Below are 12,351 nucleotides of genomic sequence, written 5' to 3'. Positions count from 1 at the left end.
ACTACCTGACTCAGATTATACATGATATTGTAGTTGGCTGCATATATGATACAGGCCTATATTGGTAATCTTCTTTCTTTCGGCTTTTCCTGGTTAATGGTTGCCACAGCAGATCACCTGTCCGCTCATGATTGGCAGTGGAGTTTTAAGGTGCCCAACCTTCCACAGAAGGCACACACACGCACGCACGCACTCATGCCTAGGGCCAATCTAGAGTATCCAATCCACCAAGCATGTTAAATATTCTTGTAAAGGTTAAATGAATGTGAAATAAAAGTAATTGGAAGACTTTGTAATGTGAAAATGTATACTTGAAGGCAACCTATGCAATGAAGGGCATATTACTCTACATATACTTTTTAGACTATTCAGAAATCTGTACTAGTGAATTGCATTATGCAAGAGTAACTCCTCTGCATAAGGTCACGAGTTTGAATTAGAGAAATGCTCACAATATTGAATTATTATTAGCCAAACATGCTCACTGATTATGCAAATGACCATTGAACAGATATTTAGAGTTCATAGGAGAATTTAAGTTGTAAGACAGATGGACACATATCTTAAATTGACTGGCTATATGATGCAGAATATAAAATATAACAGTGAAACTCAGAACTAATATTTGGCAAAAGATATCTCTTCAGTTGGCCAAAATTAAATTTCCTGAAGATCAGTTGCCAAAACCACAAAACACCAAAGAGCAGAACACCAATCACTGTTTTTCATAGACGTCTTAGTCGGCAACAGCAGTGATTCCGTTTCTTGGGGAGATTTCTCCCTTCTTCAAGTTGGTGTGACCATGGAGATGACAATTTTAAGATCTGAGGTTTGGGGGGCTTGCTGTTCTACAAAAACACAGTTTACTTTTTCACCCTTCTGTATTTCATCAACATTCCAAAGTAGAACTACTGCAATCCAAAACCAACAAAACCGTAACGACACCAGAATCGATTCCAATGCAGACTGTCTTATATTGGATGAAAGTGCTTAATCTCTGGATTTTTAACTTCCATGTGCCTATTAGAAAGTTTAATTTAGCATTTCCTGGTGTTGTCACACTTTTGTTGGTTTTGCACTGCGGTATTTGTAGTTTGTGAACAGGTTCTCAGTTTGTATTCCAAAGAAGGACTTTGGGAAAATCTAGCAGCCATAGTAGTATTCTGGAAACCAAATAACTCATAGATGTGTGTCTTTTCTCAGTTGTGAAGAGTGATTTAGCTAGTCATAAGCCATAAGGTAAAATAGAAGCTGTCAAGTTTTTTTTTTGTTATTACAATAGTAGATAAAGATCCTATTTGAATATGTTTTATTGCATGCAAAATATGTACGTCTGTGCAAAATGAGCATTCAGTTTGCATAGTTAATTGATAGATATAATGTTGTTAAGGAATTGTGACTCCTTCTGCATTCACTCATAAAGGCATAGCCACTTCAGAGCTGACCAAGCTTGATTAACAAGTTGGAAGTTTGAAGTTTAGTACAAAACGAAATCTAACTCAGGAGATCCTATAAGTAGTACCATCAGTGTCTGCTCTTCTCCTTAGATTTGTTACGTGCTTTGTGCAAAGAAATATATCTATTAGAATTGTCCTTTATATGTCATTAGTAATACACAAGACATGAGGTGTTGTAATAAAGTACTATAGAGTTTTATTGTCAGGCTAGAACAGTAATTGAAACATACAGCTAAACTTAGCTCCTTTTTAGCGGAAGTGTAATGTACCCGTATGCAGTTTGGAAGACTAAGTTCTTTGCATATGCTGTATGAAAAAGATTGTGTAACATGAATTATGCAAACAAATTAGGTTTGTGACCTGCATGGCACAGAAACACTATTACCCCCCAATTCATATATACATATTTATGTTGTAGTGTGTAAAACTAATATGGCTTGATGTTTTCTGATTTTTGGAAATGTTTTTTAGATCAGCTTGACACTCATATCTGAAAACTCAGTAACTAACTAACTAACTAACTAACTAACTAACTAACTAACTAACTAACTAACTAACTAAATAACTAAACACAATAACATATCATATGAGTTAATGAATGAATGAGCAAACAAAAAAGAAAAATAAATAAAATCTGCATCAAGCCAAAAAGTGGTTGCCACATTCAGGTCTTGGCAACAGATGTAGTAGACATTTGGCTGTAATGTAATGTCCCTACTTTTAAGACCACAATCTTGTTGTGAATTTTCCATAGATAGCCATGGATCCTATGCAATCACAAAATCCCAGTTTGTCATATGAAGATAGGGATTCTGTTCCAATAGGCAGAATGAATGGTTTAAATCCTTAACTCCCTGCTTCTGTGCTAATTAGACCAAACATTTCCCCTTTAACAGTATCAAGACAGTTGAGTGTCATACTGTTTCTTATGTGAGCCTTTAATATAGATTGACCAGTCCTTACACTCATGAAAGAGTGAGATTAAAATTAAATCATATTGGAATGGAATCAATCATTTTTTACAAGCTTTATTTAATAAATCCTTTACCTTAACTATTCATTATACTAAATGTAAATGACGGTCCCTACCCGAATAAGACAAATATGTATTTTTTATGGACAATACTTGCTATATCTAGGAAATACGTAACGAGAAGGTGGAATTCAAATACACCCCTGACCTTAGAATAATTCTACACTTTACTGAAGACAACTGCATCGATGGAAATAAAAATCAAATAACTACAAATCTATCCCAGGCCATTGCTAAATAATCCTTTGAATAAAGTTATATCTTTGTTGGACACTCTGCAATAATCAATATTGCATCTATGATAACTGATCTGTTAATTCTATATTTAATAACATACAGTGTATATAATTGAAAGTCAGCCTATTGTAAATATTGTATATAGTTGTTTAAAATGATATTTAAAAATATTATGTAAATGTTATTTTAATTGAAAATAAAAAAAAATTTGAGGAAAGTGTGAGATATAGGGTTTATACCGCCAATCATGGATTTCTATTCCTTTGAGATAAGGTGATCCTGCAGTGAGAATAACAACATTTGGAAAGGAAGTGGGGGTTTTGGCATGTCCCATATGGTTGTGCAGGGGACACTTGCAGCCCTGAAAAGACATTTTTTATTAAATACTACATTTGCTCATGCTGTTCATGAGGATGAGTAGTTCTGTTACTGGCTTGTCTTGACTTAAACACTTGTAATATGATCACAATGAGTTTTTGTGACCTGATCTCTGTAGCTTCAATTACTCTTGGTTAAAACTGACAATATACAGTATGTGATTGTTATGACATTATTAGTGTGACATGGGTTCATAAAATGCCTAACAAGCTAAGTACATCATCAGATTAGTAGGTTAGGTATATCTCATTAAAAATGGCATAAAGGAGTACAGCCCCTGACAATGTCTTTTACCATGCCAGATGTCATCTCCCTTCCAGTGTCATGTTATGTTCCATTTAAATACTTCACATAAGTTATTATATTTACAGTTTTGACAGTTATTTCTTCGAAAAATGGACCATTATTATTATTGTTATTATTATTTTATTTATTTTATTTTTATTTTACATTTGTTTACCAGGTAGTATCCGACTGGACTGGTAGCCCGTTTTCAGCAGAGACCCGGGAAGAAAAGCTCCACATGAAACAAGACAGATAACAATACAGAAATTACATCAGAAAGACATAATACAATACAAATTATATGCAATACAGAAAAGACAGGTAAAAGTCTTGCATTATTTCTACAAAATTATAAATGCAAATCACAGGGATCTACATTACTAAGTAAAACAGAAGACTGAAACAGGCATTTAGCAGACTTAACTGATAAGGCATGTATATACAGTGATTTAGAATGTAAATACATTGAAAGTTTGGAAGCTGAACATTTCAGTGCATTAAGCAGTGAGGAAAAAAAAACACAGTTGTAATATTGAAAAAATAACAAAAGAGCTGTAAAGGAGAGGAGAGGAAAACTTGTAGTGGAGAGGAGTTATCCAGAGGGGCTACAGGGGCAAAGCCAGTTGCTTTTAAGATATTCTTTCATTTTTGTTTTAAATGAAGAGTAGCAGGGGGTGCATTTTATGCCTGGAGGTAGAGCATTCCAGGACTTTGCTATTTTGTTTGAGTAGAGGGAGTCTCCAGTTTAGTTATGAGACTGTGTTATTTTTAACAGTGGCCTGTTGGAAGACCTAAGGAACCTGCAGTGTACCTGTAGTTGGAAAAGGGTTGAAATTGCAGGGCAGCTGTGAGGGTTATGAATGATTTTGTGGGTGAGGGTAAGTTGGTTTAAGGTAAGTAAGTTTGGAAGTTCTAGCCAGTTGAGTTGTTGTAGAGCTGAACAATGATGGGCTTTATGGGGATGATTAGTGGTGAATTTTGTGATTTTGTTATAGCAGGATTCAAGGTTATGCAGGTCAGCCTTGTGCAAGCTGGTGAATATGTGAGAGCAGTGGAGAAGTGTAGAGAGAAGTTGTAATCTAGCTGTGGCTAGCCTGGCTTGGGGTGTTAGGTAGAGTTTGACTCTATTGATAGCACTGAGTTTAGAATAGACTTTTTTTATAGTTAGGGAAATGTGGATATCAAATTTGAGATGGTCATCTACTGTGATTCCTAGAAGTTTGGCCTGGTTCGTAGGTTCAGTTTTGGTACCATTTGAGGATTGAATGGAGAGGGGTAGATAGTTGGACTTGTTAGTTTTGTTTGTGAAGATTATTCGTTTAGTCTTGTTTTTGTTTAGAATGCATCGGTGGGTGGATAGGAAGATTTCAATTTCTTGGAAAGCTTTTTGCATTTTTTTCCTGTAGTTTTTGTGGGGTAAGGGCGGAGCAGATAAGAGATGTATCGTCTGCATATTGTATGGTAGAGGCAAGTTGGGTTGCTGTGTTAAGGTTATTAGTAAATATGCTAAAGAGGAGGGGGCCAAGTATTGAACCTTGGGGTACACCAGTGAATACTGGCAGTAGAGGGCAGAGTTTGTTCTCCCATTTAGTAGCTTGTTGGTGGTTTGATAGATAACTGAGAAACCATGACAGGGATGTTGGACTAAGATTGTATGTAGCGAGCTTATTTAGTAGTAGCTGGTGGGAAATAGTGTCAAAGGCTTTTGACATGTCCAGGAAGATTGCAGAGGCTAGTTGCCTATTGTTCATAAGGTGGTGGATGGTATTGGTGAAGGATAACAAGGCTGTGTTTGTGCTGTACTGGGGTCTAAAGCTGTGCTGCCTATCGAATAGTAGCTTATTTGAGGTAAGGTGGTTGAAGAGTTGTAGGTGTACACATTTCTCAATGTGTTTGGCTATGGGAGGGAGCATAGCTATGGGGTGATAGTTAGAGATGTCTCTGGAGGGGCCTCCTTTGTGGAGAGGGATAATGTGAGCTACTTTCCATAGGAGAGGCACATATTGTTTGGAGATGGAGTGACTGATTAATATGGAGATAGGATAGGCAATTGATGGAGCAGCAAATTTTAGGAATTAATTTGGTAATTGAATGGCCACTGGGCAGCAAAGTTTTAGTTTACTTAAGAGCTTTTTAATGTGGGATGTTTGAACTGGTTTAAAGGAGAAGGAGTTAATGGAGTTTGTGTCAATGGAGGGGAGTATGAAAGGCTGTTGTTTGTGACTGTCAAGGAGTGAGGAGATGGAGTTGATAAAATGAGAGTCGAACTGCGAGGCTAAGGGTATGGAGGTATTGGCTATGGAAGGAGAGGGGTTGGGGGAGCTTCCAGGGGAGAGAAGGAGGTTAACTGTTTTCTAGAATTTTTGTTTATTATTACATTATTACATTATTATTATTATTATTATTATTATTATTATTATTACATTATTATATTATAGAATTATTACTATTCTTATGATTATTATTTCATCTGAATGCAAGCATGGACATTTTTTGCAATTATTACCGTCCAGAATCGCCCATAAAATAATGATAAAAATACAGAAATGTGTACAAAGAAGGCAGTCAAATCTAATACTTTAGACTAGTTTTGCTATGTGACTCAAGGGGAGTTTTGTATGTTGTCCAGTGTTTTGTTGCAGTATATTTGTCCATTCAGTGTGCTAATAGCTAACCATTTAAAATTCCCAGCATATACAAACATTTCCTGTTCAACCTGCACCCAATTTCTTTAGAGCACAATAATCCTTTTTATTAGACATCACTAAGCTGTCAGCTTTTAGCTGCGGTGGTGGTGCTGCGATAGCGTTGTCGCCTCACAGTTAGACATTGCCCGTTCGATTCTCAGTTAGAGTGTCTTCTGTGTGGCGACATGCATGAATGGGTGTTCCTTCATTGAAGGTTGTGTGTTAGGCCCGGCAAGCTAGCACGTAAAACTCTACTGCCAATCATTAGCGGACCGGAGTTCCGCTGTGGCAACCCCTAACCGGGAAAAGCCGAAAGACGCACAGACGCACACACACTAAACTGTCAGATTTGGCTGACAACAAGATTCTTCTCTGACATCTAGAAACAGCAAAAACAAAATTGCTTCATTGGAAAAAAAAAAGATGTTAATTCAACTTCCAATATGAGCGGATGAAAATGAATAGGCTGAGGATCGGAATCCTTGCACTATATTCGCCGAAAATATCATGCTGAAAAAACTTTTTAAAGTATTTTTTTTGGGGGGGGCAAGCCCTGGGTCTGAATTATATATACTAACTTCACAGTTGCACCAACTGAAAGATGGGGAAAAATTCCCCCACAAAGGGAATCACCTCAAGCACAACTTGCTGACAGTGACTTCCCATGGTGGAACTCCACTGGTGAGGTGAAGCTCAGATAGTCGAAGCTTGAGAGTTCAATCTTCGTCCACCAGTAGGTTACCTGTTGAAAAACAAAACATCAATATTCGAACATGAGATGATATGAGCAAGTTACGTTTCTGGTTCTAGCCTGTTCAAATTATCTCACAGGCAAATGTTTTACATCCCTTTAACAATTAATTAAAATGTTACTACCAGCTGTCATAATTAATGACAATCACTATTACTGAAATCACTTTTCGCACTGCCTGCAGTAATTGTAATGGGGTAGGAAATTTTCTTTCATGTTTTTTAGTGTTTATATTTTTTATTTGAGTTAATTGATTTTGCTTTCCATCACTTTCTTCTCTCGCTTCAACAATGGCAGCAACCGAAATGACGTGATAAGCTAATAGAGTAAACAGTAATTAGTCTGCCTTGGCCTTAGTTTAAACATTCCTGATATCTATATCCAATCTTGCAAAGACCGGTTTGTGTTGTGTACAATGCAGTATTGTCAGTTTATCATTTACAAAGACATTGAGCTAAAAATCTATAGGTCAGCTCTTTAATAAATCATTTACTGTCTGAGGATATTCATTGCATTAGCATGCTTGAAAGAAAAGATAAAGTAAACATTTTTTACAGATACTGACCATATGTTCTTTGGAGGTATTCAAGATGTTATGCAACAAAGAGACAATACACACATCTTGCTATATTATGGTGTACTGGCTGAAAGAAATGTTTTAGAATGTACATGTTTTGGACAGTTTAGTTGTTATGCAGATCAGGTGCATTTTTGCAATCTAGCATAAACAGTATTATCAAACAGTTATATTAATTGCATTATAAGTCTGTGATTTGGGGGTGTTATATTTATGACACTAAGGCAGTCCCAGAAAACAAAGAAAACATGTAGGTGCGCTGCTGTTATAACTGCTTTGTATGTATGATGTGGTAGACTGTTTGACATGCCCCAACAACAAGAGTGGGCAGTGCTTCATTTGCTTAGTGTCCACACTGTTAAGTATGTTGCTGGACTTTGGAGGGGTTAGCATAGTATGTAGCACAAAATAGTGCAAGCAGTGGCTAGGCACAGGGTATGGCCAAGTCTAAGGCACAGATTGTATAGCTGTGCAATGGCTGAAACAGCTTGGTATGCAATGCATACTAATGAGCACATAAAGATACACAAAGAATGAGTCCTATGCAAATGGAGCACAAAGAATATGCAAACAAAGGAGCCAAAATAAGAGACACATTTAGAGATATATAAAAAGGAAATGCTATGCAGTTATACTTGTTTTGAACACTGCTATTCATGGCTTATGTGATAGGAGCTGTAGATCACATGTCGGAGCGACCATTCACAATGTTGTACATTGCAGCTGTCTGCACTAACAGTGGAGGTACCAGCAACATCTGACTTACCACCACCTGACAGATCAACAGATAAAGAACCATTTCTGAATAGATAAGTATATTGTAAGGGACCTAGTCAAAGCATGTCACCCACAAATATAATCAAGTAGCATGTCTATCATACCCTCTTCTCTAGGCAAAAAAGTATGTGAAGCATTAACCATCATAACTACAGGTTATTTCCTGTGTCCTGCAGGGTACATATTACATATCACAAGCATCAGCCTTACAGATAATAAACCAGTTCTTTATCATTATCCTACAAGATATAGAGTAGCTTGTCTGGTTTCCCTGTGTAGTAGAGAACAGAACCAACACCATGCGGGCTTCTCTAAGATAGCCAATTTCCTTGTGGTCCTGGGTGCCACAGATTCCATCATGTTGCTATCAAGGCTCCACTTGGTATATATGGGTTGAAGAATATAATTAGGAAGGGCTTCCACTCTCTGGACTGCCAGGCAACCTGTAATATCCATGACATTACTTATAATGTGTATATCAACCATGAGACAATGCATGTGGTTCACATATGTGGCAGACATCTATTTTGTACCAGCAGTCCCTGTGAGGGGACTTCCCAAATGGTTATCTGATAGATAGATGCACACACATACACACCAATGCTAGACTGAAAGGTCTATAGACAGAGGTGCCATGCAAGCAAGGAGCAGGCCCCATAAAATATGCAGTTTGCTGTGTGTGTGTGTGTGTGTGTGTGTGTGTGTGTGTGTGTGTGTGTGTGTGTGTGTGTTGCAGACAAAGTTAGCTTGATAACCTTAATATGTAAATCTCAGACCATGCAGGAAATATCTTATACTACAGCAGATAATGAAACCCAAAACATAGTATAACAGATATTTGGACTGCAGAAGAGATGCTTACAATATTTCCTCGCCTCTAGAAGGGTAATACAGTATAGCTTAGACATATGTAGCAAAATATCTGTTGTGTTTGCCATGATCCACAATATGATATTGCTGAAAAAATAAATGGAGCAGCAGGTGGACATTATGGCAGGACCTGACGCACAAGTAACAGCAGCAGTAGAAGGGCAGAGAGGAGAGCCAGGGTAGGAAGATGCAGTGGCGCAGCCAAAGTGGTGGCAGAGGTGGGTAGAGTACATTGCAGCACTGGCAAAGAGGTTGTGTGTCTGGTACACAACCATGGCCCATGACCCAGCCAACATAGAATAAAATGATGCATACAATATCACATTGAGTCTAAGCAGGAGAGCACATGGACTGCCAAAGTGTGCATTAAACATCATCATATTCATAATAAGTTACAAAATGGGCAAGGAACAGTCACCATCATCATGTACACAGCTGGGGAGACACAGTGACAGGTGACTGCAACAGTATAATGTAGGGTTGGGTTATTGGAGGTGAGTACAGTTGTCATGCACTCTGTGAGGTTGTGATGAGTCAGGGATCAAATATCCCAGTACAGTGGTTGGGCTAACATGCTGAGATAATTGTCAGTGTCCACTGTGTTACCTTGCAGTGGACAGGCTTGATGTAGTCTGCAGTAAGGAAGGAGCAGAACTACAGGTTAGTGAAAGTGCACCCTGAAGAAGCATCTTGTGTTGAGCCCATGTGATGAGCAATGCCACCCACAACCTGGATGACATTTACAACCAGGTGTGGCAGGATATGTGCTATCAGGGGAGACTGATATCATTTCACAAATACCTTGTAAAGTCTGACTTGGGGTGAGCCTGTGCTTGACCATCCCAGATCCAGACCCTCTTATGGCATGGAATGTATGGGCTGCAGTAGCAGACTGGGTGTCATTTACAATGTAGTTATGGTTACACCTCTGTAGGCAACATTTGCCACCTTTGACCTCAGCAACACTGTTATCCCACTGCACCTTCTTCATTGTGCAATTGATACTTGCCTTCCTGCAAACCAAGGGGTACACTTACCATCTCCACAATATCGTGCTAAGCATCTGCATGTTCCCAGATGACTCAGCTGCACATTTGCTGAATGATTTTAAGTGTTGCACATGTTACAGACAGTCTTACAGTCATTGCAGCACCACACCATCCTACAGCTCTTCAATAGTTTGGGTATACCCACTTCAGAAGTGATGAACATATCAGATGCTGTATATCCTGGAGACAGAGCAGGAACAACTGTGAGATTGTCAGGGGCAGGATGTTTGTCATGCTTCACTGAGACCACATGTACAGCCACTATCCCTATACGGACCTCTGTTTTGATGCATGTGGGTGGCACAGTGGCACTGTGTCATCAGAGGATGACACTTCCACATTACTATCATCGCCAGTCGCAGGTCCCCAACTGCATCATCAGTCACAAGTGTCCAGCTGATATCAGCCTTATATTTTTAAGTTGTGCTGGACCCTTGACCAGTGGAACCTGTGAAAGCATGAAAGCAAATAATATTACTGTCATTCCACACTCATATGCCTCTATATCCCCTTGTGGCATGCATACAGGTGCACATGGAAACACCTTGCTGCACATAATGTTGCACTTGCAGACCACAGCTGCCAGGAATCACAAAAATGCACATGGGCCTTGGCCAATCTCTGCCTTCCATCATGCACTGCTGTGCTGTAGTCCACTGTAACAGACATTACTAACCTAGTGCTTCTCCTACCAACACATAAATAGCTGGTGCCAGGCCTGCTCTCACATTTAAGCTACCTTCAGTTATGAGGGGTTGATCTCCTTTGTTGGATAGTTGCACCAACAACTCCTCAAACTCTGTCAGCTGTTCTTACATTGGTGGTCTGCCCTATGTAGTGGACTGTCTGCATACCTCTCAACTGTCCAGATTTTTGCAGAATGTCCAGATTTTTGCCTCATATTTTTGGTCTTTTCCTCATAAAATTTGTGGTTTTCTGATAAATCACTGGGATGATCTGAGGACTGAAATCACCAAGCACTGACATACAGTTGAGTTTCAGACTTCAAATCCTTCAGAAAATGTAAGCTAACACAAACCCTGTTACTCTAGCAGCTTTCTAAGTTTATAAGAACAATATTTAAAATATGTCCCTATTTTTGGGCCTTTGTCCCCCCATTTTGTCAAGCTTTGTCCATATTTCTTGAATTAAGAGGTTGAGAGGTATGACTGTCTGCCTCAATGTCTTGAACCTTTTCCTTTAAATTTTATACCACTTCAGTAACCCTTTGTCACACTTAATGTAGTGAGCCATAATGGTTATTCACAGCACTTATATCCTACACCAATCCCTGTAAAATCGGATCCCTATAATACTTGCCTGCAGCATCTTTGCCCAGGGGGCACAGGCCAGATGTGCAGGGGGATCCGCAGTAGAAGTCAGTTGTCCTGGCTAGTGATCTTTTCTAGGCATTGCCTCCCTGTGATGGACCGTGGGTGTATATGCTAAGCTCTGGCATGGACATGATTGTGACTATGGCCTCTACCCTGTATGGTCCTGGTTAGTTGCTGCAATTACGGTTATAAAAAGCCTCAGACAACATTTTTGCTACTGTACCTCTGTACTTTCTTTACTTGACATGTAATGCATGTCAGTCCTGTCTGTTGATGACATGCAACCTTTGCAAACAGACAATAGTGTGACATTTTAGTGTGCTAAGTCCCAGTTATACATACAAAAACATGTAGATGGGGTTAAGATACTCTGCTTGGAACTACTCCTTCATTAACCATAATACTTCCTGTCCAAAGAGCTTTTACTAAAATTCTTCTTTATCCTAGCGATATGGTTGTAAATAGTGTTGTGCAAGATGATAGTGGTGCTTTGTATTGTACTAACGGCAGCTAGCTAGTTCAATGTTTATGTAAGTAAAGGCAGATGACACTAATGTATGTGAATTACTACCTGCATGCAGTTTGCTAACCATACATATTGGAGTTTAACATGGGTGTAACGTTTAACACAAAGCACGTGACCGCTGTGCTCAAGCATACAGCATGTATACTAACACAGTAACATTTAACTCAAAGCATGTGACCGCTGTACTCAAGCATACAGCACATGTACTAACATAGTAACGTTTAACACAAAGTATGTGACCGCCGTACTCAAGCATACAGCATGTATACTAACATGCTAATATTTAACACAAAGCATGTGACTGTCATACTCAAGCATACAGCATGTATATTAACATGCTAACATTTAACATAAAGCATGTGACTGCCATACTCAAGCATACGGCATGTA

The sequence above is a fragment of the Protopterus annectens genome, chromosome 11.part0 (genome assembly GCF_019279795.1).
Source record: "Protopterus annectens isolate FY-2018-M chromosome 11.part0, PAN1.0, whole genome shotgun sequence".
Lineage (NCBI taxonomy): Eukaryota > Metazoa > Chordata > Ceratodontiformes > Protopteridae > Protopterus > Protopterus annectens.
This window is presented reverse-complemented; position numbering follows the sequence as displayed.